Genomic DNA, 4,835 nt, shown 5'->3' with positions numbered 1-4,835 from the left:
CTTGCAAGAATTTCAGACCAAGCAACCACTCACCAAAGAACCTGCCAGCTTTTTTAACTTGTGTTTTTTTTTTTTTTTTTTTTTTTTTTTTTTTTGAGATGGAGCTTTGTTCTTGTTGCCCAGACTGGAGCGCAATGGCGCGGTCCTGGCTCACTGCAACCTCTGCCTCCCAGGTTCAAGCAGTTATCCTGCCTCAGCCTCCCGAATAGCTGGGATTATAGATGTGTGCCACCATGTTCAACTAATTTTTTTTGTATTTTTAGTAGAATTGGGATTTCACCATACTGGCCAGGCTGGTCTTGAACTCCTGACCTCAGGTCATCTGCCCACCTCCCAAAGTGCTGGGATTACAGGTGTGAGCCACCACACCCAGCCTTATCTTGTTTTTAATACAACAAGATTAAGTGTATCCACTCTGATGGCAAACCTGTCGGGGCACAACTCCACAACATGCTTTGCAAAATCAGTGATTAGCAAATTAGTTAGCTTTGACATGGAACTGTGCTCGCTACCCGCGACAGCCTAGAAGCTGGTTTTGATACTGGCAATAGAACATTTAAAATGACAAGTTTCACACTGTGGGAAATAGTATCGTGTGCCCTTCTATGGCATTTTGTGATCAGCATGTGTGACAAGTGACACATTCCTTGATATATCTTCTCAAGACATTTTCTATCTGTTTCTGTTGGAATCTTCCTTTGATTACAAGTTGGTTATTACCATCTATGGAACCACTTGTACCCAACTCAGCCAACAAAATTGCAAGGAGATATTTGGGCTGACGATGTAATAGTTTACAGATATCTGTAAAGTTGACAAAAGAAGTTTTCTTGGTTCCGACTCAGACAACCTATGGTGGTTTCATGACAAATTTCCTTTTCTCCCCAGCAACCATGTCTTGATACTTTTCCCTTGTGATGCTGACACTCGATTCAGCAGCTCCTCATATGTGTAGTCTCTTTCTGAGCCTGCCTAAGCAGGGCCTATCTGATTACTGAATGAGATACCATCATCTTTTTTGCTGTCTTCATCTTCTAGAGCTTCATCTTTCTCTAGTATTTCATCCTCATCTGGGAACTTGACATTCTTTTTCTTCTTTTTATTGCCAAGCATAATGTCAAGGTCATCCTCTGCTTCAGCTGGTTCTTGAACATTATTTTCAATCTTAAGATCCTTTACACATTCTTCATCTTCATCAATATCAAAGTTTTTTTCTTCTTTTTCTTTTGATTAAAGAAGTTCAAGTCATCTAGATCATCAGAAGCGTCTTTTTTCCTGCTGTCCTCTTCATCAGCTTCTAGATCCTTGTCCTTGGTTGCCTCTGGCTCCACTTCTTTTGTTTCTGAAGGCTGAATTTCCTCTGTTTGGGTATCCCCTTCCTCATCTAACATAAAAGGCTTCTTCTTCTTCTTTTTCTTCTTACTCATAGTTGGATAAAAAACCATCTCATTCCCAGACATGGTTGCGGCTCGAGTGGGCTCGGCTCGGACGCGAAGTCAGACAGGACAGCCCCAGCCCCTGGTGGCAGCACTGCTTCTGCAGATACCTCTCCCACAACCGCACTAGACTTTGCGTCAGTGTAAGGGAACGACATCCGGTCAGCCTCTCCTCCAAGCTTTGGAAATGTGCCTTCGCTGATGAAATTCTACCAAATGACCACGTCCCTGTGATCAGACTACAGGTCAAGGAATAGAATTATTTCCAACTCCAGAAGTTCTTTCATGTCCCCTTTCAGTCACTACCCCAATCCAAGAGTAAATACTATCTTGACTTTTAACATCACTGATTGGTTTGGCCTGTTTTTGAGTGTTATTTAATTAAATTAATTAATTTAGTTATGAGTGGGTCTTGCTCTGTTGCCTGGGCTGGAGTGCTGTGGTGCAATCACAGCTCACTGCAGCCTCGATTTCCCAAACTCAAATGATTCTCCTGCCTCAGCCTCCAGAATGGTGTGTGCTACAGATATGTGCCACCACACCTGGCTAATTTTTGTATTTTCTTTTTAGAGATGGGATTTTGCCGTGTTGCCCAGGCTGGTCTCAAACTCCTGGATTTCAAGTGATCCACTGCCTTGGCCTCCCAAAGTGCTGGGACTACAGGTGTGAGCCACCATGCCCAGCCCTGTTTCTGAGTTTTATATAAATATAACTCAGTGTATTCCCATCTGTGTTTGTGCTTTTATTCAACAATATGTTTGTGATATTCATGAGGTTTTTATGCGTAGTTGTAGTTCATTCATTCTCATAACTGTATAGAATTCCATTGCACACATACACTGCAGTCTATCCATTGTACCGTTGATGGCCTATTTCCAATTTTTAGCTATTAAGGGTAGTTCTGATGTGAATATCCTTGTGCATGTCTTTTGGTGGGTATATAGTGATTGCCTTGTGGTTTTCAGTTGCATTTTCCTGAGGAATAATGAAGTCAAACTCCTTATTATATGTCAATTGGCCATTTGGATGTCTTGTTTTGTGAGGGGTCTTTTTGAATCTTTTGTCATATCTATTGAATTGCCTGTCATTTCGTTACTGACTTGCAGGAACTCTTTACATACTCTTGAAACTTTCTTTTTTGTTGTTAGATATATACAATGAAAACAACTTCTCCTACTCTGTGGCTTGCTTTTTTGTTGTCTTAATGATGTCACTTAGTAAACAGAAGTTCTTAATTTTAACAGAGTCCAACTTACCAATTTTTTTTTTTTTTATGTTAAGAACTATTTGAATCCTATTGAGCTATTTGGTCTACCCAAAAAGCATAAATATTCTCCTTTCTTTGAAAAGATTTATTCTTTTACCTTTCACATTTAGATGTGCAATCCATCTGGAAATAATTTTTGTGTAGGGATAGGAGTCATGATTAATTTTTTCCCATTTGCATATCCAGTTGGCCCAGCATCATTTATTGAAAACACCATGCTTTTACAAGAGCATTACAATGTTGCCATTATCATAAATCATATACCCTGTATGGGTGGGTCTGTTTCTGTATTCTATATTTTGTTTGTTGGTCAGTTTGCTATCCATGGGTCAATACCACACTCTCTTAATTACTACAGTTTAGAATACATCATGTTATCTGGTTGTGTAAATCCTTCAAAATGTTCTTTATTGTTTTTAGCCCTTTGTGGTTCCATATATTTTAAAATAAGTTTGTCAATTTACACACACACACTCCTGCTGGGATTTTGATTGAGATTGCATTGAATTCATAGATCAATTTGAGGAAAATTGAAATCTTTACAAAATTAAGTTTCTGAACTAGGAGCATAGTAGGTTCATTCATTTATTTAGGTCTTCATTAATTTCATTCAATAATGTTTTATAGTGTGCAATGTAAAAAGACTTTCACATTTGTAATTACATTTATTCCTAGATTGATGTTTTATTTGCATCTTTTCCTTGAAATACTTTTCCCACATGGTTTCTGGGGCATTACTCCCTCTTCCTCTCACTGCCTTTACCTTTGCTGATTCTTCCTCATCATGCAGAATTACAAATTTTTGACTTCGACCAACATTGATGCTCTAACCAGATCTCTTGAATCAGATGGTTTACTCATCTCCCAGTTGCCACAAGTACCCTAGTTATAGACTTATCCCTGTGACCTTTGGAGAATTGTTCTTGTCTAGTAGGAGCCGCCTCCCAGGAAATGACTGGAAGTGTATTCCCCACTCCTCCCCACTGCAGACAATGACTGTTTCAAGAGTATGAATGCCCAGCTTCCTTGCTTCGGGGTGGGTCAACTTAGCTCTTAGAGGCTCTAAGCCACCCATGCCCCAACCAAGGATTAGGAGAAGGCTGTATTTTATCTGAGACCATATTGTTACTCAGATTTCCCCCTTTTTCATTTTGTTTCCCTCGTGGCCTTACAAGTTTTTCTTGAGGAGAGACTTCTCAGTAAATCAAGTGCCTCTAGTCCTTGTCTCAAGCTCTGCTTCCAGGGAAACTGATTTCACTCTGTAGCTTGTCTTTGCTCTATATTCATTTTCTAGATGATTTTATCTAGTATAGTGGTATTAAACACCATTTTTTATGCTAACAACTCCAGAATTTATATTACCAGCCTTGACCCCTCCTCTGAGCTTTAGACTAAAAAATCTCATTGCTATCATTTTCCTTTAGATGTCTAAAAGACCTGTCAAATTAAACAAATTTAACAAATACAAAACTAAATTTTGAATTTTCCTCTCAGGCTAGGGGATGTCCCAAATGTTGGTGGGAACTTGACCCTGGCTGGTGTTCAGGCTCTTGACACTGTCGCAAGAAAGAATTCAAGAACAAGTTGAAAAATAGTGAAAGAATGGAGATTTACTGAAAGCGAAAAGTACACACTCAAGAAAAGGGGGTGCATGTGTATTCAAGAAAGTTACACTCGACAGGGTTTGGGGCCTCTACCTTTATGGCTTTCTTTTTTTGTTGTTTTCTTTCATTTCTTCTTTTTTTTTTTTTTTTAAAATCAGAGACAAGGTTTCACCATGTTGCCCACACTGGTCTTAAACTCCTGATCTCAAGTGATCTGCCTGCTGCAGCCTCCCAAAGTGCTGGGATTACTGGCATGAGCCACTGCAACTGGCGTATGGGTTTCTTTAACCAATGGGTGGAATATTCATGAACATTCCTGGAAAAAAGTGAAGATTTCTCAGCACTATGGTGCCACACATTTTTACACCAGATATGGGTGTTCCTGGAAGTGTCATGGCCCTGGTGGGTGTGTGATTTAGTATGTTAATGAGTGTATAATGAGGTGCTAGGTGAAACCTAGATCAAATCTAGCACAATGTTGAGTCCAGTCAGTCTTTTTTTTTTTTTTTTTTTTTGCTGGGTAATAAA

At 39.4% G+C, this 4,835-nt stretch overlaps 1 pseudogene across 1 annotated transcript; it reads right to left on the bottom strand.

The window, feature by feature from the left end:
- Window positions 1-375: 375 nt before the first annotated feature.
- LOC105538169 lies at window positions 376-1,572 on the bottom strand (annotated as a pseudogene). Its single transcript, XR_001005849.1, has one exon. The product of XR_001005849.1 is annotated as a eukaryotic translation initiation factor 2 subunit 2 pseudogene (transcript).
- Between the last annotated feature and the right edge of the window lie 3,263 nt (window positions 1,573-4,835).

The sequence above is a fragment of the Mandrillus leucophaeus genome, unplaced genomic scaffold, assembly GCF_000951045.1.
Source record: "Mandrillus leucophaeus isolate KB7577 unplaced genomic scaffold, Mleu.le_1.0 Scaffold103, whole genome shotgun sequence".
In the NCBI taxonomy this organism is placed as follows: Eukaryota; Metazoa; Chordata; class Mammalia; order Primates; family Cercopithecidae; genus Mandrillus; species Mandrillus leucophaeus.
The sequence above is the reverse complement of the archived record's forward strand: the minus strand, read 5'-3'. Positions and strand labels throughout refer to the sequence as shown.